Source organism: Hemitrygon akajei, chromosome 30 (assembly GCF_048418815.1).
Source record: "Hemitrygon akajei chromosome 30, sHemAka1.3, whole genome shotgun sequence".
Classification (NCBI taxonomy): Eukaryota; Metazoa; Chordata; class Chondrichthyes; order Myliobatiformes; family Dasyatidae; genus Hemitrygon; species Hemitrygon akajei.
The window spans coordinates 24,856,191-24,879,785 of record NC_133153.1 but is presented as its reverse complement, the minus strand read 5'-3'; the positions used below and the strand labels follow the sequence as shown (position 1 = coordinate 24,879,785).

General features: G+C 40.1%; 1 protein-coding gene across 4 annotated transcripts in view; it reads right to left on the bottom strand.

The window, feature by feature from the left end:
- The window catches only part of tmod2 (tropomodulin 2), a 105,766-nt gene that overhangs the window by 37,703 nt on the left and 44,468 nt on the right, over positions 1 to 23,595 (bottom strand). The window lies entirely within an intron of this gene.

Sequence of the window (23,595 nt, the reverse complement as noted above, 5' to 3'; positions counted from 1 at the left end):
GAAGAGAAAGAGGGGATGGAAAGAAAATTGAAAGTTGGAAGGAAAATGTATATTTGTTGGAGGATCAATTTCTTTTGTAGAAAAGCAATCTCACTGTTTTAATATTTCTGGTGGTGACTCTCCTTTAAAACATCATCCATAGAAACTATCTACAACTCAGCATCATTTTGGAATTATAAAGCAGCCCACAAATTTTGATTTAAGAATACAACACAGAATTTCAAAATGATAGGCACCCTCAAATTTTATCCTACATTTCAAGCCTCCGGTCATGATTTGCAAACTCTACAAAAAAATAAATTTTCATAACACAAGGGCCCATTTACCTATTTACAACTTTAAACAGAAATAGGTCAGCTGCCAAGAACGAGTAAAACTACAGATTAGGTTTCTTTGAGGTTGGCATCAAGTCAATTAGAAACCCAATGACCACTAACCAGGCATGAAACAGATGGGCAGATGAATAAAGCAACTACTGGAAAGGATTGTGCAAAGTCCTAGCCCCTGATGAACCTCTAACTTTAGTTTCTGAGCCTGATAAGAGAGCAACCTTCAGGAGGGCAAACCCATGAAAAACATCTAGCCCAATGGGGTACCTGGCCAAGTACCAACACGATCAACTGGCTGGAGCACTCACTGAGATATTTAACCTCTTGCTTTGGCAGTCTGAGGTACCCACCTGCTTCAAGCTGGCCTTAATTATACAGAGCCCAAGAAGAATGTGGTAATCTGCCTCAGTAACTATCATCCAGTAGCACTTCACTGCATAGTGATCCTTTCTAAAACCCATCAGCTCTTGTCTGAGAAGCAACTTGGATCTGCTCCAATTTGCCTACCCAAGCATTAGTTCCGCAACAGATACCATTTCACAGGCTGTTCACTCAACCCTGGAACACTGGGACAGCAGAGATGTTCTTTATCGACATCTCAGCATTCAGTACCACTATCCCCTCAAAACTAATTAATAAGCTTCAAGGCCTTTGCCTCAATACCTCCTTGTGCAATTGGATCCTTAATTTCCTCACTTGCAGACACCAGTCAGTTCAGATTGGCAACATCTCCTCCACAATCTCCACCAGCATAGGCTCACTTTACACTTATGACTATGGCCAAGCACAGCTCCAATCCCATATTAAAGTTTGCCGACTTCACCACTGTTGTAGGCAGAATCAAACATGGTGATGAATCAGCATGCAGGAGGCAGGCTGAAAATTTGGCCAAGTAGTACTATAATAGCAACCTCTTGTTCACTATCAGCAAGACCAAAGAGCTGATCTACTTCAGGAAGAGGAAACCAGAGGTCCATGTGCCAGTCCTCACTGAGGGATCAGTGGTGAAGAGGGTCAGCAGCTTTAAATTCCTCAGTGTATTCATTTCAGAGGATGTATCCTGGGCTCAGCACGCAAGTGCAATTACAAAGACACAGCTACTACCACAGGAGTTTGCGAAGATTTGCATATCTATTACCTTTATTAACCTCGATAGATGTGTGGAGGACAGTATATTGATTGGTGCTTCCATACTAGGCTGTGATGCATCTAATACCCTTGAAAGGAAAGTCCTTCAAAAAGATGATGGACTGGGCCATATCCACACAGATAAAACCCTGCCCACCATTGAGCACATTCACATGGAGCATTGCCACAGGAAAGCAACACCCATCACAAGGAACCCCCAATCAGGTCCTGCATGCTTCTGCCACCAGCAAGGTGGTATAGGAGTCTCATGACTCACACCATCGGTTTCAGGAGCAGTTATTACCCTTAACCATCAGGTTCTTGAACCACAGGGATAACTTCACTCACTCCGTAACTGAACTGCTCCCAAAACCTATAGATTCACTTTCAAAGACTATGTTCTTAATATTTATTGCTTATTTACAAAGAACAATTTAGTGCTGATCAACAAACTAAATATTACATGTTACTAATATGGAATGACAAATTAAAAGACCATTCTCAAAAGGCAACAGAAACAATAGGGGGTGGGGGGTAATGCACAAATCACTGAAAGCATCAAGGCAAGAGAGGATTCTGGGAGGAAGAGCCAGCGTGCGTGAACCTTGTGGTGAGCAGGATGGAGCACGAGCCGATGTTAGGTTCCACTTCATCAATTAAAGTGACAAGGGAGATTGAAACATCGAGGAGAATACAGAAGGTGAGCACCAGCTGCCTGGCTTTTGATCGCTGGTGAGGTTGCTCTGCTGCCAGAGAAGGAAGCTGCCACTGCACCCGGAAAACGTTACCCAGGTTTTCTGCATTTTGGATATGGACTTGGCCTATGGACTTATACTTTTTAAATATTCTGTGATTTTCACCCCATCATTCACGTTTTTTAATGCGGGAAAGGAGGATTTGGGTGTTGTCGAATATGCTGCCGTTCTTCTTTCTTGGTTTCATGGCTCCCTGGAGAAGAACAACTTCAGAGTTATATACTTTGATAATAAATTAAACTTTGAAAGTGGTTAAAACAAAGCATCCTTTAACAGGGAAGAGTTCAGGATGATTTTCAATAGTCACAATTAGGGTGATGTGTCTTGTCCTGAACACCATATTCCACCGTGAAGGCCTTACAGTAGATGAGGTGGGTTACTGGAGTGATTCCAGGGACAGGGAGTTCGGATTGAACAAGAGGCTGTGAGAAGATCAGAGAGATTTAAAATCTTGTGTGGTCTAGGCAGATAGGGAGAAAATTGCCACTGGTGAAAAGATCTAGTACATGGTGAATGACAAATCTAAAAAAAGGCTTTTTCCCCTTCTGTTGTATTTAGGTAAAAAAAAATGGATAGGGTTGGAATGCACTGAAAGTAGTGGAGGCAGATTCATTGGTGATAGTCACAAGTACTTGAGAGAGAAAAAAAACTTGTAGATGTATGAGAAAGATGGTTAGAAGAACCAGCCAAAAGTGAGTTAATGGGCAGAAATCGCTCCTTCCCTGCTGTAACATTTCAATAATATCATAGCAGATAGCTCAGATTTTAGCTGAGACTGTTTGGCTGAACAGATGACATAGCTAAAGAAATCAGATGAAACAAAGGAACTACATGCATCAGATCCCAAGAGGAGTTTGCTCTAAGCTAGAAACCTTATCTAATATCCCACCCAACATTTTCAGAAAAGAATGTTTGCCTCAAATAAAACAATGATCACCCACTTAGTATAAGTGACGTTTCCAAACACATCTGTTTAAATAATCAACTGATGAAACAACTGCCCTTCCAAAGCATGTTTTCTAGTGTCCAAGTTTTCCTATACAACAGCCCAATTATGAAAGGAATTCTGTAAAGAGGGAATATATAATAGATGCCACATTTGGCAAAGTTTTGAACTCTTTATAGACTGACATGTCATTGCTTTTACAGCTCAGATTTGGACAATTTCAGATGTAAATTCGCAATGTTCAATTCAGTATCATAATGAATTACACATTGTGAAATCATGAAAATTTCCCATAGCAAAGGCCCACAAATTTAAGGTATTTGAATTGAAAATTTTCTTCTTCTAATAGTGGTGAAAGAATTGATGGTGGTGCAAGCAGGCTACAAATTAAAGTGTGATGTGCTTTGTGTCATGACAGGAAAGAGCTACTGAAGTGCTATCTGCCCCAATATATTTGGCTTTGCTAGCATATAGCAGGGATGGAATAGCACCGTGCTGCATTTTTTTTTGTGTAGTTTCATTTTGCTTGTATTGTAGTGTCTGATATTAGTATTCCACCATCTTCAAAATTTTTCTTCTTGTTGAAACGAGATTCAGCAAGTTTTGTCAATGACCCAGCTGGTGGCTGCTCTTCCTGTGACTGCTTGCTTTCCCATTGCAGCTGCCTGTAATCTTCTCCCACACACTTTCGTTCCTTTCTGACTTAACAGTTGGTGTTATGATCAATTCTCAGAATGGAATCCTGTCATTACCCAGGACCTGCCTGCACACCATCTATAATTTTAACATTTGATTTAAAAGCAACTTAATTGTCAATATCTTGTCTTGAAAAGCAGCACACAAATACCTTTGGGCAAACAAGTATCTCAGTACAAACATAAATGGAATGATTAGGTCACTTCAGACATCCAATTTACTCCAAGTTCTATAGTCTACAACAACTATCAAAATACACAAGAATGGGAGGAAGTTGTCTAGTTTATTCAATGAGGCAACCAGGTTTAATGGCCAACCCTTGTCATAATTTCAACTGTAAAATTATATACATCGTGTTAAATGGATAGAAGTGGTAGTTAGACAATCAACACCTCAGGATACTCCAGAGAGAACTCACATTGTTGCCTTTACACTAGTTGATAAAGTATGCATTACAAAGATCAAACCACATGACTTTCACCTTTCAGTAAAAGTATAGTGTAGCACAATGAATGCAAATTACAGTACCTTTCAAAATGTACACTGAATATTTAATGAGCAGGTTCCATCCTGATGACACTGCATACACTTCAAATGTGCTCCAATTAGTTTTAATGTACATCTGAAAAACTTGATATTCTATTTGAAAAGAAATTGGATAAACTTCCTTATTTTCTAGTAAAGAAATTTCTGAGATATATTCCGGGTACGTTCAATTGCTTCAATCTGATTTCAGAATTAGCCACTATACTGAGTTAAATAAGCTTGATTGGGAAATCAAAGCTCTGACAAGGTAGGCTCAGTCATTACATCTGGTACTTCCTGTGGAATTTATAGGCGTTCCCTGTAATAGAATAAGTACTATGGTTTTTCCTTCTCATGACAAATTTATGCTGACTGGTACATAAATTGGCTTATTTAATTACCTCTAAGGTGGCAGTAGAAAGAATGGTTCTAAAGAAATAGGTGGGGAATAGAATTTGAGGCTGCTCTGAGAGGCGAAAGAGACTTATTGAGCTAAATAGTTATGAAAAAATGACCAAACTTTACAGAAAATCACAGATAACTCAACATAATTAATCCAAACAATCCTATTTTGAACCTGACTAGTATTACATTTTATGGAAATTAACTGACATCTCTAAGATAATTGCCAAAGGAAAAAAAGCACCTACAGACTACCAGAACATCTACAGCTTACTGGTGGTTAAATAGAAAATACTGACCGTCCCAGTAAGTCAAAAATTAAAATGTTAGAACCTAAAACACTCCTTTGCAATAATGTACAGTTAATGTAAATGAATGCATATTTAGAATGTAGACTGATTTCCCCCTCAGTAATCTATATATGATCAATTTTTTAAGAAGTTGTAACCAACTCTTTAAAATTGTATCCATTTTAAAAGTTAAAATATTTCAGTCTGTTCATTTCAAAAAATTATGCAGCATATCCCAAGACAACAATCTGGACCTTAAGCAAATGTTTTTCATATACGTCATGACACTAGGTCAGGACAAGACTTCGCCAAATTTTCAATAGTCCTGTGAACCCAATCTGATGCACCACTTCCCATAAAATAAAGAAAATACAAACAAATATACAGATGATTAGGAATAGAAAATTTTAAAATCTTCCAAGTACAGGGACTTTAAATTGATTATTTTGCTATGATATTGAGTGTCTCTTTTATTGAATTCAGCGCACACATCTTCAGCCACTCCCTGCACTACTGTAAATTTAAAAATGACATCACATTAGTGCAATGCAATTTTTGTTTTTAACCAAAAAATCAGATTAATTTGCAAATTCATCTAATGGTTAAAAATGATGCAAATTGTTAGGAATGAAGTATACTTCATCCGAACTGGTCATTGTTGTTTAAACAGATTTAGTAATGAAAGTCCCAAGTCCAACTGGTCAGAATCAGACAATACTGGAATTTTGTGCTGATATGTAGCTCCAGAAGCATTTGATGACATAGCTTACCAAATTGGATTCTTCTCAGAGTTCCTTTTCAAATTTATGACCAATGAAAACTGCAGTTTAAAATAAGTTGAATCCTGAAATAACACATGGTAGTCAAAAGCAGAATCGAGATGGCAGGCTTCAACTTGTGCACAACTACTTTGATGGCTCAGTTCAAGAACTAGGTGATCAGAGCTCAGGAAAGTTTGCTGCTGCTGCTCATAGCATAATTAAAGAAATACGGTGTGAACAAGTCAGCGGAAGGCTTATGCCAAGTGGCACTGCTGAAATAACTGCAGTTTAAAGTGAAGTGTAATATTTGTTTGAGCTTTCCTTGATGCTAAAGAAAGTCTCCTTTATCTGGAAGTGGGACACGCTTAGAATATTATTGTGCTGGTCTATTGTTCATCATCTATCTAGACATTCATTGTACAAAGTATTTAGAAATTTTACAGGTAACCTATTGTTATCAACTAGACTACACCAGCAACTAATAGGGTAGAGCATCACAGAAGCGATAAAAGGTACTTAATAACATTTCTAATTGGCAGACTTGTCAACACCAATCGGAACAAAAGCTGGAGTCATATGACCTACAAACAATGAATAACAAAACTGTATCGGCCCCAATTTCCTGAACCTTTCAATTATAATCTGCCTCCTTGAACCCACGTGTGACAGCTTTACAAAACAAATGGGTTCTGGCTGGTGGAGGACCAAGATGGCATGATTCATCTCGCTCAGTACCTTACCCTAGTTAGGGTAATTTGCTTGTGCATCACTGTATATCCTCAATTTACTTTTCTTGCTTCTGCAATTTTTTTTTCCATATCTTTACAAAATTTAAATACTCAAGCTCAGGTTATGCGCAGATTCATTGTGACCAGGGCAGGTTTTAATGAAATTTCTTTTCTGTAGTGTGCAAAATTACTGTCAAGGAACAATCCTTGTTGAACAGTTGTAAATGATGTATTTCATGAAAACCATATTTATTATGGTTGATATCATTTGTACTGTCACCAATGCCAAAAAAGGCCCTCAGCCATTAAGATTAGATAAGATTAGCTTTATTGGTCACGTGTACATAGAAACATATTGCAAAATGTGTTGTTTGCATCAAGTCAATTCAACAAGGATCATACTAGGCAAATGCAAGTGTTGCCATGCATCTGATGTCAACAAGCATGCCCACAATTCACTAACTCGTACATCGCTGGAACGTGGGAGGAAGCCCAGTGCACCAAAAAGAAACCCAGATGTCACAGGGAACGTAGATTGTGGGAGGAATTGAAAGCCGATCTTACAGCTGGCACTGTAAAAGCGATATGTTAACCAGTACACTGTGCCACCCTATGAGAATCAAAGGATCATGATTCAGTGCTGAGAAGCGCCACAGCAGTAAGGATCAGCCACCCTTAAATTTCTTACCCAAATGGATATTCTGACATGTAAACATGGAAAGTGACTATCAATAAGCTACCTGTTTGAAGGTGGAAAGAAAAATGAAGACCAAGATCTGCGTTTGTTGTAAAGAATAACAAACAGGGAAAACATGACCTTCTGTCTCTTTCACCAATCAACTTCCTAGTTATTAATTTCATCCCTCTCCCTCCAGGTTTCATCCATCACCTGGTGGTCTCTCTCACCCCCTTCCTTGCACCTTTTAACACCTACTCCTCAGCTTCCCCCCCCCCCCCCCCCCCCTCCAGTCCTGCCAAAGGATTTCGGCCCGAAACATCAACTCTACCTTTTGTCCATAGATGCTGTCCGGCCTGCTGAGTTCCTCGGGGGGGGGGGGGGGGGGGTGCATGAGTGTGCGTTGCTCGAATTTCCATCATCTGCAGATTATCTCTCATTAGGGGAAACAGGACTGGTTTCTTATCACTCAAAAGTTACTTCAATAGATTAATGATCAAACATTTACAATGAGCTAGCTACAAAAACTGAAGTGGCAAAGGTACCCATCATGGCAACTACAGCCGAGCACTTGCTACATCAAGCCAAAAGGTGAGCTTGTCCCATTCAAAAGCCTGACTGCCTCCACAACAGGGGCTCCCCAACTAGGGTCCATGGACCTTTCGATTTATGGTGGGGGCCAACAGCATAAAAAGGGTTGGAAAAGCACAATTGCTGATGGAGGAACTTTTTCATAAATTACTCTTTTTCATAACTCTTTTTCAGATGAGATATTAAACTTAGACTCACTCAGATGCAAGTTTAAGATTAAAAAAACACTAAATCATGTCAAAGACTAGTTCTCTGAACTTCAATAAATATTTATAGCTCAGAAAAGTGCAAGAGTGCTTGTAACACTTGCTAATGAGATAACACTGTACACAGCCCATTTGTTGTGCAGCATTTCTTTAGACCTCTGCAGAAGGTGCCATATATGTCATTAGTATATTTGAGGAATTAGGCCATTCACTCCATCAAGTCTGCTCCACCAGTCCATTATGGCTGATTTATTATCCCTCTCAACTCCATTCTCCTGCCTTCTCCCCTCTGGTGTTCTTAACAAAGTACCTCTCAACCTCTTTAAATACTCCTAGTACCACAGGACTCTGGCCTTAAATTTCAATCATTCCTTACCCACTCACCAACCCCAACAGACACTGCTCAACCCACCAAGTTCCTCCAGCCAATTATGCATTGCTTTGGAAAAGATGTATGTTTCATCTTTAAGCACCCCCAGAGATCCAGCCTCCATTCATGGGTAGAGATTTCTAAATATCAAACACCCTCCTTACAAGACTGCCTACCCACCTCACTTCCAAATGTCCGCACCCTAATCTTGTATCTAAGACCCCTCATTCAAGATTCTTCCACTGGTGAAAACAGTCAGAGAACCACGGCAAAGCATGCCCCTCAGCTCATCTAGTCTATGCCGAAATGTTATTCTGCCTTCTGCTATTGACCCACACCTGGGCCATAGCACTTCATACCCCTCCCATCCATGTACTTATCCAAACATCTCAATATCTACTTTCAAACCACTCAAGATCTCATAAAACTCATTCTAAATCTCAAAGAAAAGGAGTTTGATGGTCAATGGTGACCGGCAAAGATCTGCTCTGGGATCTCTGTCTGTGCCTCTCAATATTGCAGCTACCCAGAATTGTTTTAACTGGCCATTTAGCCAATTAATAGTGATTCCAAGATTCATTCAAAAGGTCTCAGTATAATGAATCAAGTATTTGGAAATACATTAAAATGCTGTGCTAAAATATAATCCTTGAAACGAACTAGCAATAAATAATTCAACAACATAAGCAGGAACACGCCCTTCTAGTTTATAATATTGCAAACTGGCCACAAATCTTGCTACAGAAACATGCTTAACGTTGCCAAATATATTTAAGTGGGAGATGGCCAATTTTAGAACAGATTTATTAGTTTTATCAAAATCTAGTTTTTGCTGCCTTACCACAGTGATCAAATACTTTATCCAACACTTTAAATTGATTTTACTTGCACAAAATTTGTACCTAAAATGATAACATGGTCTATATTGCTCAAACAAAACTATGTCACATAGTTTTACACACTATGTTAAAATTACCCAAGTTGTTTTGTTATATTACACCAAGAACAAAAATGTTTTTACTTACAGAAAAGTTACTCCAGGATTAATAATTAGACAAAGTTTGTCAATATAGACATTACTTGAAATGAAAATTTTGGCATTTTATTAAAAACACTGAATACCATCCAAACTATCAATCACTGCTCTGCAAACAATTAAAGCCAGGTCAATAACAACATGACATGGTGCACCCCGGATTATGGCAGTTTGGTCATGGAAACATCCTTACAGAATTCACTAATCACTACTACAAGAAATAGATTTTTTTTAATAAATAAATACACACACACAGAATAGAAATACACTAAGATACAAAAGGGGGAAAATGCAAAAAAGAGTTGTGAATTTTTGCCAAGATCTCATATTACAAATTTTTTTAAAATGCAAAATGGGCAGTTTTCTAGGAAAGCGATCTTTTATTTGTAAGAGGGCTGCACTGAATTTCAAACCATTTACAGACCAGACTTCAATAAGAAAATTAAAATTCATGCAAACATTTTTCAAAAATCCATGAGCTGTATGATTCTCTTTCAATGCCCAAAGAAAACAGTTACAGCGCTGCTAGAAAGTCTGTGAAACCTGTAGAAATTACTCTATTTTTGCATGTGACCTGCACCAAGCAGGTCCTAAAACTAGATAAAGAGAACCCAATCAAGTAACACAAAAAACATACTTACTCATTTATATATTGAGAAAAATGATCTAATATTATATGTATTTTCTGGAAAAAGAACCTTTGCTTTCAGTAACTCGTGTGGCCCCCTGGTATAGCAATAGCTTCAACCAAACATTTCCAGTAACTGTTGATCAGTCCTTGGAGGAATTTTAGGCCATTCGTCCTTATAAAACTGCTTCAACTCTGCAATGTAGGTGGGCTTTCTTGCATGAACTGCTTGCTTCATGTCCTTCTACAACATTTTTATAGCATTAAGGTCAGGACTTCGACTCTACCATTCCAAAACATGAATTTTCTTTTTTAAACTATTCTATTGCTGATTTGCACTTGTCTTTCTAATCATTGTCTTGTTGCATTATCTACTTTCTATTAAGCTTCTGATGACGAATTGCTACCCTGACATTTTTCTGTCAAATGTCTTAATCCAATTTTGTATTTATTGTTCCCTCAACAACTGCAAACTATCCAGGCGCTGAGGCAGCAAAGCAGCCCCAAATCATGATGGTCTTTCCACCATGCTTCACAGTTGAGTTAAAGTTTTGGTGTTGGTGTGCAGGGCCCTTATTTCTCCAAATATAGCAGTATGCATTTCTGCCAGAAAGTTCAACTTTTGTCTCATCTGTCCACAGAACATTGTCCCAGAAATGTAGAACATCCAGGTGGTCTTTTGCAAACTTAAGACAGGCAGCAATGTTTTTTGGAGAGCAGTATTTTCCTCTGTGGTGTCCTTCAACGAACACCATCTTTGTTGTGTTATTCTTATAGTGGACATAGAGACTTTAGGAAGTTCTAGAAATTTCTGCAGGTCTTTTACTGTTACCCTTGGGTTCTTTTTCACCTCCTTCAGCATTGCACGTTGTGCTTTTGGTGTGATCTTTGCAGGATGCCCTAGGGAAAGTAGCAACAGTATAGAATTTCCATCATTTGTAGACAATTTCTCTTATTGCGTATGGATGAACACTCAGGTCTTCAGAAATGCTTTTGTAGCCTTTTCTAGCTTCATGTATCTCTACAAATCTTCTTCCAAGCCCCTATAAAAGATGTTTTGTTCGAGGAACGGTGCACATAAACTTCTTTCTTGAGAACAGTAGGCTCCATCAGTAACTTGTGCCTTTTTTTTATAGGGCAGGGCACTTCTACAACCCACATCTCCAATCTCATCTCATTGATTAGAACACCTGACTCCAAACAGCTTTTGTAGAAGGCATTACCCCAGAGGTTCACATACTTTTTTCAACAAAGACATGTAATTTTTTTTGAGAAACATTTTCTAAAGTATAATTAGTGTCATTTATTTAATTAGGTTCTTTATCTAGTTTTAGGATTTGCGTGAAGATCTGATTACATTTTTGGTCATATTTATGCAAAAAAGGAGAAAATTCTACAGGGTTCACAAGCTTTCTAGCACCACTGTATTTATATTTGTGACCATTAAAATAACCAGATATTCAATCTGCAATTCAAAGTCTTGAGCAATAAATAACATTACTAATTCTTCTCCAAGACCCATCCAGATTATATCAATTTTACACACAAGGTCTTCAAGATGAAGAGGCCACCAAGCATGCTGAAAATGAAGCTTTGTACCACGAACCTCCAAACCAAGCCTGTATTATTTACCATTAAAGGAAGCTGCAGATACTCTGTGGGCAGTATCCATTAATAGATAAACAGAGTTATTGTTTCAAATTGAAGAAACTTCACATGAAGAGCTGGTTACAATCTCCAGAGAAGGCAAGGCAGGATGGAAAAGACAAAGAGGAACATCTGTGATTAGTTAAGGTTTGGCATGCTTTGCTGAGGGTGGCTGGAGGAAAATACAAGTTGACAGGAATGTGAGGAGAAGTTACAGGGAAACTCGTGAGAAAATCAGAATGATCAAAATTCAGTGAGCCAAATGGTCTCCACCTTAGTAGTAAGGGAATATGGAATAATGGTTTGCCTCAACTTAGAATGCAGATCCATTTCTGACGGCTCCAGAGGTCGCAAACAGTCATGCATAGTGATCGTTGCTCTTCCATGTATTCAATGTAGTAAAAAAAAAAATCCTTGGTTATCACATATTATGTCAATTAGTCTCTGGCATGTCACTTTCTCATATGAACAAGATAATCAAAGCTTTAGAGTTTCAGAAGGAATACCTTCTGTGAGGACTCTGCTCTCACATTGCCTTTTCAATTTTAAGTCATTTCACAACACATTGGCAATCTCAGGATAATGTTGAGAATGCACACGTGCTGTGAAATATGACTTCAAGACACATAACAAAGTCTTAGGTAAGGAGAGCCTTTGAAAAATTCCACACAATGGATGCAGAGTCTTTTCTGCACTCAAGAAACTCCCTAGTTCCACTCTCAGCAGGGAAAGTCTTCAATATTTTAGACCCTTCATAGTCTTAATACTGCTGTATTTGCAAATTAGCTCCTGGATCACCTGCACTCTTTCCACCCACCATCTGTTCCTTAGGTCATAAGTTTGTAATCTTGGACCTCTGCCTTCAGGCTCCTATAAAGTTATTTTCTCCCCATGAGACGTGCAGTTTTCAAGAATGACTTCTGTTTTGCTCAATTAGCTCACTGATGTCCTGGTCCTTCTCAAACTAATACATGTTATCTGCCAGAGGGCAAGAATCTTTTCATTGTTGCTAATTATGGCGGAATTTAGAGCAGTTCAGGTATTTGAGAGTTGACAAATTGTCTACCCGGTGTTAACCGAGAAGAGCTTTCTTTGCAGGGTCCTTGAGATAATTGATTTCCTTCCATTTTTCATGCAATGTTTTTGGTGCTGCTGGTGTTAGCCTAAGTAACATAACAGATTAGGCAGTGGTTAGCCCTGTAATCTTTAGCACTAGCAATACATGCATCCTTGGGATCACAAAGTTCAAAGTAAATTTATGATCAATGTATATATTGTCACCATATACAACACTGACATTCAATTTCTTGTGGGCATAGTCAATAAACCCGTAACAGAATAATAATCATTATAGAATCAATGAAAGCCCACACCAACTTGGGCATTCAACCAGTCTACAAAAGACTACAGTGTAAAACACAAAATGAAAGAAATTGTAATAATAAATATCAACATCAGGAGATGAAGAGTCCTTGAAAGTGTGGCCATAGGTGTGGGATTATTTCAATGATGGGGCAAGTGAGGTTAAGTGAAGTTATCCCCTTTGGTTCAAGAACCTGATGGTTGAGGGGTAATAACTGTTCCTGGATCTTGCAGTTTAAGTTGTGAGGACCCTGCACCACTTTCCTAATGAGAGAAGACAGCATGACCTAGTTGGTGGGGGTTGCTTTCCTATGACTACGCTTCACATAAATGTGCTCAGTGGTAAAGAGGACTTTACTGTATCCACTGTTTGTTGTAGGATTTTCCATTCAAGGACATTGATGTTTCCATACCAGGCTGTGATGTAGTCAGAGAATATACTCTCCACCACACATTTATAAAAGTTTTAGATGTCATGCCGAATCTTCACAAACTAAGTAGAGGCAGGAATTTAAATTTGCTGACCCTCTCCACCGCTGATCCCCCAGTGAGGACTGATTCATGGTCCTCTGGTTTCCTCCTCCTGAAGTCAATAATCAGCTCCTTCATCTTCCTGACACTGAGTGAGAGATTGCTGCTGTGGCATCACTCAGCCAGATTTTCAATTTCTCTCCTAAATACTGATTTATCACGACTTTGATTCTGCCTACAGAAAGTAGTGTTGTTAGCAAACCTAAATATGAGAATGGAGCTTTGCTTGGCCAGTCATAATTGCAAAGCAAGCAGAACAGGGGGCTAAGCAGATAGGCTTGTGGTGCACCTGTGCTGATGGAGATTGCGGAGATGTTGCAGACTGAGTTCTGTAAATTAGAAGATTGAGGAACCAATTGCACAAGGAGGTATTGAGGCCAAGGTCTTGAAGCTTATTGATTAGTTTTGAGCGGGATGATAGTTTTGAATACAAAGTTGCAGTTGATAAGAACATCCCGATGTATGCATCTTTGCTGTCCAGATGGTCCAAGATTGAATAAAGAGCCAATGAGGTAGCATCTGCTATAGACCTGTTGCTCCAGCGGTCAAATTGGAGCAGATCCAAGCTGCTTCTCAGGCAGAAGTTGATATGTTTCATCACTAACCTCTCAAAACACTGTCATGTAGATATACATGCTACTGAACGATGGTCAATGAAATAGGTTATCACGTTTTTCCTAGGCACGTGTAAGTGAAGTCTGTTTGAAGCAGGTGGGTACCTCAGGTTGCTGAAGCAAGAGGTCAGTGAAGACTCTAGCTAGTTGATCATGAGCACAGATCTTTAGTACTTGGCCAAGTACCATCTGGGCCAGCTGCTTTTTGTGGGTTCACCCTCCTGAAGGATGCTCTCATATCAGCCCCAGACTGATATCACAGGATTATCAGGGCTGTGGGAGTTCGTGATGCTTCTGTCGTGTTTTGACAGTTATAGCATGCATAAAAGGCATTGGGCTCATCCGAACTCAAAACCCTGTAACCTTAGTCACTTGATTTTACTTTAAGAGGTGATAGCATTTATGTCCTGCCACAACTGTCAAGCATCTTTCATTAATTCAAGTTTACCCAGAATTGCCACTTCACCTGCGAGATGGCTTTCTGGAGATCACATCTGGACCACCTGTAACTTTCTTGGTCATTGGACTTGAATGCCTCTGGCCTGCCCCTCAGCAGATTGTGGATCTCAAATTTCATCCAGTGCTTCTGGTTCAGAAAGATGATGACTTTGTAGGTACACACTCACCTACAACTGTTGTAATAAAGTCTGTAACAACCATGACATTTTCATTCAGATCCACAGATGAATTGAACATGGCCCAGTCCACCAACTTCAAGCAATCCCATAGTCACTCCTCTGCCTTGCTGACCACTTCTATGTTGTCCTAATCTCTGGAGATTTGCTCTTTAGCTTCTGCCTGCATGCAGCAGGGAGAAGGCCAGCCAAGCAATCCAATTCACCAAAATGCTGTCTGAGCATGGAACAGTAGGCATTCCTTATCTCAGTAAAAGAGTGGTCTAGTGTGTTGGAACCTCTGGCGCTACAGGTTATATGCCCATGGTAATTGAATTGAATGATCTTTATTATCATTATACATAGGTACAATGAAAATCTGTTTGGCTTCTTCTCAATCAAACAAAGTGGTAGATAAAAACAAGAAAGTAATAGAAAAACAGTATTAAATAGATAAGTAGTCGAAAATAAGTTGCAGCAGCACCAGAATATCACAGTAATGCACAAAGTGCCGTTAGTGCGAGTATTTGAATCCTTGTGTGTGCATGTGTATGCTCAGTTTCAGTAATTGTTCTGTGGGAGTAGTGTGATGAAGGCCACAGCTCTGGGGTAGAAGCTGCTCCTCAGTCTATTTGTTCTGGCTTTTACAGTCCTGAACCTTTTGCTGAACAGCAGCGGGTCAAACAGGGAATGGCCGGGGTGTGTGGTGTCTCTGGTTATGCTGACTGCTTTTCTCCTGAGTCTGCTGGAATAGATGGTGTCTAGTCCTGGGAGCTCCATCCTGACAATTTGCTGGGCCGCCTTCACCACGCGATGCAGGTCTTGTCGCTCAGCAGCTCTGCAGCTGGCATACCACACTGTGGCGCTGTTGGTCAGGATAGTTTCAATTGTGCTTCTGTAGAAGTTAAGCAACAGCTTTTGTGGGAGTTTGGTCTGTTTCAGCTTTGAGGAAGAAGAGTCTTTGTTGTGCCTTTTTTACAAGCAGCGAGGTGCTGGTGGTCCATGTCAGCTGTTTTGACAACATAACTCCAAGGAACTTCAGGTTTTCCACACCTTCCACTACCTCTCCATGTAGATGGAGGGGGATGTGCACACTGTCCTTTTTTTCTCCTGAAGTCAATGATCATCTCTTTTGTTTTAGAAGTGTTAAGACCAGGTCACTGTCTTTACACCACTCCGTCAGATGATCCACCTCGAGCCTGTAGGCTGTTTCATCCTCATCCGAGATCAGGCCAACCACTGTGGTATCGTCTGCAAATTTAATTATGGAGTTGGAGGTGTAGATGAGGGTGCAGTCATGTGTGAAAAGTGTGTAGAGCATAGGGCTCAGCACACAGCCCTGCGGGGTTCCTGTTTTTAAGATGAGGGTGGTGGAAATGTGCTTACCAACTCTGTCTTGCTGTGGTTGGTCTGTGAGAAAGTTCATGACCCTTGAGCACAGGGAGGAACCAAGGCCAAGAGTGTTCTGTTTGCTGACCAGTTTATGGGGGAATGACTGTGTTAAACGCAGAACTGAAGTCCACAAATAACATCCCCACATAAGTGTTCGGTTCCTCTAAGTGAGTCAGAGCAATATGGAGGTCTGTTGTGATTGCATCCTCTGTGGAGCGGTTTGCCTGGTAGGCAAATTGGTGTTTGTCCAGATCAGGTGGGATTATACCCTTAATGTGTGAGCACAAGTCTTTCAAAGCACTTCATGGCTATGGGTGTCAGCGCTACAGGGCAATAGTCATTCAGGCACTTCACAGCTGATTTTTTTGGGCAATGGGATGATGGTGGAGGTTTTTAGGCATGTTGGAACAGCAGCTTGTTGCAGTGAGAGGTTAAATATACTTGTAAACACCTCAGCAAGCTGGTCGGCCAATGCTTTCAGTACCCGGCCGGGCACTCCATCTGGGCCAGCTGCCTTACTTGCATTCACTTTCCTCAGGGTGGATCTCACCTGATGTTGCTTAAGGACCAGTGTGGACTCATGATCAGGTGGGTTGATGAGTGGAGCAGCCTCCTCCCTCTGAGCAGGGTTTTCTTCAAACAAGCCTGGTTGAAGTCCCCAACTATGACCTGAAATGCATCGGGATGGACTGTTTGGCGATAGCATCATGCAGTATATTCTGGAGGACTGGAAAATTGCAAATGTCACTCCACTCTAAGAAAGGAGGGAGGCCGCAGAAAGGAAATTATAGACCAGTTAGCCTGACCTCAGTGGTGGGGAAGATGTTGGAGTCAATTGTTAAGTCAAGGTTAGGGAGTACTTTGTGACACAAGTCAGCATGGTTTCCTCAAGAGAAAAATCTTGCCTGACAAACTTGCTTGAATTCTTTGAGATTATAAGTAGGATAGATAAAGGGGATGTGCTGAATATTGAATATTTGGATTGTCAACAGGACTTTGACAAGGTACCACACACAGGCTGCTTACCAAGTTAGGAGCATTGGCTGATTGGTATAAGGCAGTGAGTGGGAATAAAAGGATCCTCTTCTGGTTGGCTGCCAGTGACTAGTGGCGTTCCGCAGAGGTCGGTGTGGGATCACTTTTTAATCTGTGTATCAGTGTCTTAGATGAAATAGATGGCTTTGTTGCCAAGTTTGCAGATGATATGAAGATTGGTAGAGGGGCAAGAAAGTGGCAGATGAAATACAATGTTGGAAAATGCATGGTCATGTACTTTGGTAGTAGAAATAAATGTGCGGAAATTTTTTTAAAAAAGCAGGGAGAAAATCCAAAAATCCGAAATACGAAGGGACTTGGATGTGCTTGTGCAAACCACCTTAAAGGTTAACTTGCAGGTTAAGTCAGAGATGAGAAAGGCAAATGCAATGTTGGCATTCATTTCAACAGGAGGAGAATACAAGAGCAGGGATTTGATGCTGAGGCTTTAAGGCATTGGTGAGGGTTCAGAGGAGGTTCACAAGGATGATTCCGGGAATGGAAAGGTTATCATATGTGGAACGTTTGATGGCTCAGGGTTGGTCTGTACTCTCTAGAATTTAGAAGGATTGGGGGGGGGGGGGGGGGGGGAGGAATTCCCATTGAGACTTTTTGTATGTTGAAAGGCCTAGAAAATGTGTGAAAAGGATGTTTCCGATGGTGAGACAGTCTAGAACAAGACAGCAGAGCCTCAGGATAGAGGGTTGTCCATTTAAAACAGATCCAGAGGAACTTCTTTAGTCAGAGGGTAGTGAATTTGTGAAATTTGTTACCACTGGCAGCTGTGGAGACTAGGTCATTGGGTGTATTTAAGACAGATTGATAGGTTCTTGATTGCCCACTGCATCAAAGGTTACAGGTAGGAGTCCAGGGAGTGGGGCTGAGGAGGGGTAAAAGGCCATAATTGAATGGTGGAGCATACTCGATGGGCTAAATGGTCTAATTCTGCACCTATGCCTTACAGTCTTATCTCAAGCACTTGATTATAATCAGCCGCTGGTGATATGTAAACCATGGGTAGGATTATGGAGTACTTTCTAGGTAAATAGAATGAATGCCATTTGATCGTTAGGGGTTCAACATAAGGGCAACACTAGCGCGACAAAACCGCCACATCAAAGCACTGAGAGTTTATCATGAAAAACACCTCCACCTTCTGCCTTTCCAAATCAGCAGTACAGATGATCCTGTGAATAAAAAGCCTTCAGGTCTGATTGCCGTATCTGGCACACTGCAAGTGAGCCATGTCTCAATTACATACAGAATACAACAATCTCTCATTTTCCTCTGATATAGCAATCCTGCCCTCAGGACCTCAAGTTTGCGCCTCAGCGAAGGTTTCATTCCTCAGTTTCATCCTGGCTTGGAGTCTTACCTCCCTCCCCCCTCCGCCCCCCCCCCCCCCACACTTCCAGCCATGGAAATGAACCTTCATCCACTTAAAGGTACCATGCCTTCTTGCTTGAGTGTTAAGTCCAAGTCCTTCAGAAGATCATGAAATCTGCAGTTCATTATTGGTTTAAAAATACATTGCTTATAGGGGAAATACATGTGCAGATTCAAGTGACTGAGTAATTCAAAAGAGATACTGTATACTTAGAAGTATTTTAGCAGAACATAGAATGTCACCAGTCTAGTTCATATTTGACAGGAAAACCCAGAGTTAACCTAGCTGAAATACCACTTCCTTGTCTTCAATATGTCTGTCTTCCGCCAGTAATTTCTCACTCAGGGCAGCAATATTAACATCGAAGCAACCAAGTTCTGAGACCAATCTGATATCCAAGTCTGTCTCTGTTGTGATTTTCCATCAGACTCTTAAGACATCAAGAGGAGTGGGTCAAATGCACTTATTCACGTCATTTTAATGCAAGGTGCCTGTGCACACTAATTAGCTCAATCTTAAGAGTGAGATCTCAGTCTAATAGCATGGGAGTCCATGGTGACTGGACACTGAACCACTGAATCCTTATCAAATGCACATGTGGAGATGGGCCTAGAAACCCACACACTTTTCCTCAGCTATCCACCAGTACCTCCACCTCTTCAACTTTATTCACCTAGTCGAAATCCCTTTCCTCTAGTCCCCCCCAAGAGCAGCAGCAAGGAAAGTCTCCCTCCCACCCATCTCTCAACCATCCTGCTGATACTGAGTATAGAGTCCCAAGTATTTTCAGCCAGGAAACCCAGTTGCTTTATCAATTCAGGGAGGTTGGATTCATCCTAACAAGGGAGGTGTTTAACTTCTGCATAGAATGCAAGGGTAACCCCTCATCCAATACAGCCTGGAGGGATAACCTTAGTTTCTACCTGCCTGCTACCTTAATTCTCCATCTCGTGACCCCTCCTGAACCTCACTGCCTGAATTAGACACATTAGTCTTACTGGTTCAATGAATTCAACAATTTCAAATGATCAGCCAGCCCAATCTTTTGTGTCAATTCCCAATTCCATTTCTCGCTCCATCACCTTTTGGGGTAATTGCACGTTGTCTTCCCCCTTTCACTCCTTACCCACTAATTTTTTTTCCCTTTCGCTTTTACATTCTTTTTTAGCCAGTTTCACTACCACCTTTACCGTTCCAACAACGTTGTCCATACAGCACAGCATATATCCCTTGTTTTTGCCACCATTCCCATGTGACTTTAAACATTTTTGATTTCCAACTTTTTCTAATTCTGAAACATCAATGCAAAATATTATTTTGTTTTCACCACAGTTGCGCTTGATTTGCTAAATGCATTTGGACAAATTACTGGGAAAATGAACAGAGCTTGCAACCTCAATGAGAATTCAGTGCTTCACAGATCTGCTAGCTACAAATCACAAACTTAAATATTTTCCAGCAAAGACCGGATTGTCACAGACTGCAAGTGCAAGGAAACAGTCCCATCAAATACACTAAACACAACATAGGATCCACTATGCACAACTGCCAGAGCTCTCTTTTTTTCCAGATCAAGCCATCAATGGACCTAACCCGATGTAATACTCTTCACACTTTCTCCAGGAGCATTTGATGACATACCTTACAAAAATAGGACTTCTCAGATAGGTCCTTTTCAAATTTAGGACCAATGAAACACTACAGCTTAAAACATGTTGGGTCCTGACAACACATGGTAGTCAAAAGCAGAAACAAGATGGTAGGCATCAATTTGAGTGCAATTGTTTTAATTGCTCAATTCAAGAACTAGGTGATCAGAGCACGGGAAAGTTTACTGATGCTGGCTGCATAATACAAGAAATATGGTATGAAAAAATCAGGGGAAGGCTTATGCCAAACTGCACTGCGGAAGTAACTGCAGTTTAAAATGAAGTGCTAAAATATGTTTGAATCTTCCTGGACACTAGAGAAGAAAGTCTCTTTAACTTAAATCAGTTTCACAGTATTGAGTGCGTGAATATTGAGTTATGAATGGACAGTCTTAGCCAATAAAGCAACTGAAAGAAACTATCGTATTTCTGTAGGATGAAATCTTCCTCAATCTGCCACAACCCATCAGCAGAACACTAGGAGACGACAATCAGGCTGTATGAATCAGGTTTTGTTTTTTCTTAGGGTCTGTATTTGACACCACCCTTAAGCACTAACTACTTGTATTTATAGATGCATCATGAAAATAATGCAATGGGATGACGCAACTGAAGTTCTGTATGCAGAAAGTATTTGACACTCCAAAAACACCAACTACTGATAGACATTACATCCTTCCTGTTATTAAATTGTTGTTTTTTTTCGCAATTGAACCAGTAGAAAATTAAAACATACAGGATTAAACTCTTAAGCTAAGTTCAGATCAGGCTGGCTAAAGGAGAGATGTGTTCTGATGCATGATTATTTTTTTAAAATGCACAATAATTGTCAGGATAAAAATTGAATGAGTTCACAATGATGCTATAGGCAAAAGCATGCAGGGAATATTTTTAGACCCAATGCTTTCTGGAGTCCAAAAATACATAATTTGATTAACATCCATTGGAATACAAAAATAGGCCTGGTGAACTGTGAGCATCAGAAACAGTAAAACTATAAATATTTATTCTACTTGTTTGTTGACATTTATTCATATGTTTACAAAGATCTAATGAAAAAAGATGCAACACCAGTACACAAGGGAAACAAGCACGTGAACTGTTTTTAAAATATTCTATAGTCTTTCAGGTTACTACAGCTGTTCGTTAATGGAAAATTTAGCAAGTTCTAAGTTGAACACAAAGCTAGTTTCCCTATAAACCACCAAAACTCGATCCACAATGCAAAGCATCCTCTGAAGCAGCATGCAACCTCACAGGCCTGCATATTGCACCACAAAAAAAAACTCACTGTTATGGATCTACTTTATCCAGACGCAACCATTTCAACAGAAAAACAACTAATCAAATTTTAACTAAAATGCAAGATATAACCAGAGAGCAACTTTTAAATAGCTTTTAGCCCCTGCAGTTAGTAGAAGGGAAACCATGTGGATTTTAATGACACATAACATGGCACAACACATATCTAATTATCCTTCATGCAACCCAGATATTCACCTTTGCTGGATCTCAGGTGCCATACTGAATCGCTTCCTCAAACAGCAAGTTGCCACCAATTGTTTCCCCACCCAGATTTTTCTGCTTCATTGGAGAGGCTAAATTCTTCAATTCTACTGGTGTTGCTGCAGCATTTTCTAGCTGCTAGCTCTTGGAAAGCGAAAAAAAAAACAATTAATTTAGCTCAATAGTGGCAAACCACTGAATACATTCTGTTCTTTCCCGATTGCTCTTTTATTAGAATCTTTCTGACCTCAGGCAGAAATGTCCGAATGAATTCCAAGTTTGAGTTTTCAGCCAGCATTTGCCTTTCTTTCCCAAAGCACAACTTTTCACCTAAGCACAACAACTTCAATCTTGTCATCTCTAAAAACAAATCGATTTGTTCAGAAAAGGTTCAACAGCAGACTCATCAAGAGGCCCTACTGCTACTGCTCAATCTTTGCCAATGTACGGCACCTCTAACAAGGCAAGTTAAGCTTGAGGGATACATATTGGAAGTGCCAAGACAATAAAAATAAGCAATGCAAATGAAAACTTAAGCTCTGTAATTAAACTTGGAATGGTGAAAGACTTCAGCTTGTACAAAGTACCCAGCAGTTCATTCCAAGATTTACAGTATTCTTACTTTTTCTTCATGCCACTTCCCAACTTTTTAAACCAATCTCCACTAACAACTTTTGTCAGCTAGTTTAGTGGATACACTTTCAACTGAGTCAGATGGTCCAATCAAACAAAAAGCAATACTCAACAGTACATCAAAACTACCATATTCCAATCAAAACAACCCACATTACAATATTCCAAAGAAAAACAAATTTATTATCGCAGTATAATCTAAGGGGTGACACAGTAGTGTGCTAACGTACTGGTTAGCACAACGCTTTACAGTACTAGCAGCCTGGGTTCATTTCCCACCACTGTGTGAGGAATTTGTACATTCTCCTCATGACCATGTGGGTTTCCTCCATGCGCTTCGGTTTCCTCCCACAGTCCAAAGACATAATGGTTGGTAAATTAATTAGTCATTGTAAATTGTCCTGTGATTAGGATAGGATTAAATTGAGGGATTGCTGGGCAGCACGACTCAAAATGGCTGGAAGGGCCTATATCAATATAATTCCTTGGCCTTTTACCAAACAGCAGGTCAAAATAAATTTCTTCACAGTGGTTAGCTCAGATCTTGTCCAACCTTGCTTTTCAAAGGCACCTTAAAAGTTTCATTTCCCCTACCCCAACTTTAAATTTCCTGTTTTGCAAAATGCAACAAAGCATCTTCAAAATTCAGATTTTATTTATCACTTGAAAGCACAGGTTGCTCCTTCCTTTCTTCCTGAAGAAATTAGTTACCAGGTAGCAATGTATCTAAAAGGCAAATCTGAAACATCTAACTGTACATATGGGGACAAGAGATTTTGCAGATGCTGGTGCATCACACACAATATGCAGGAAAGTGAACATGGGCCAGAGACCCTTTATCAAGACTGGAATGAAAGAGGGCAGAAGCCAGAATTTAAAAAATTATGGGGGGAGGGGAAGAGAAGGAGCATGAGCTAGCAAGTAATAGGTGTACTTCAGTGAGTGGGGATGGTAAGAAAGTGGGGGAGGGATGGAAAAGGGAATATTTGAGAAACTGGGAGATAATAAGTGTAAGAAGAAAGAGCTTAACAAGAAATCCAATAGAACAGTAGACCATGTAATAAAAGGAAAGGGGTGAGGAAAAGGAGGAAGGTGGTAGAGTTTGTCAGGTCTCATGAGGGCAGTGAAGGAGTTAGAGGTGCAAAGGTGCCAGAGGGA